The sequence below is a fragment of the Triticum dicoccoides genome, chromosome 7A, assembly GCF_002162155.2.
Source record: "Triticum dicoccoides isolate Atlit2015 ecotype Zavitan chromosome 7A, WEW_v2.0, whole genome shotgun sequence".
Taxonomy (NCBI): Eukaryota; Viridiplantae; Streptophyta; class Magnoliopsida; order Poales; family Poaceae; genus Triticum; species Triticum dicoccoides.
The window spans coordinates 153,240,544-153,240,867 of NC_041392.1; positions in this window are offsets into that span (position 1 = coordinate 153,240,544).

Consider the following 324-nt stretch of genomic DNA (forward strand, 5'->3'; position numbering starts at 1 on the left):
AGGCAGCATCGATTGGCTTCAGTTAGCAGCAGTAGCGAAGGAATCGCTCGATCGGGTTCAGTTAATAGCCATCGATCGATCGCTCGGGTTCAGTAATGCGTAGCCTGCAGTGGAATCGCTCGGGTTCAGTTAGAGCCCAACGCCTCACTCGGGTTCAGTTAGAGACCAACACCTCGCACACACGCGTGTACGTATGAGAGAAACGCGCATCGCTCGGCCCTCGACCACCCATCGTAACCGGGGACTCCCCGATATTTTCTGCGCCCTCGCTTCTACCACGGTTTTTTCCATCATGGACAGCCCAAAGAATGTCATGCAGCTGCG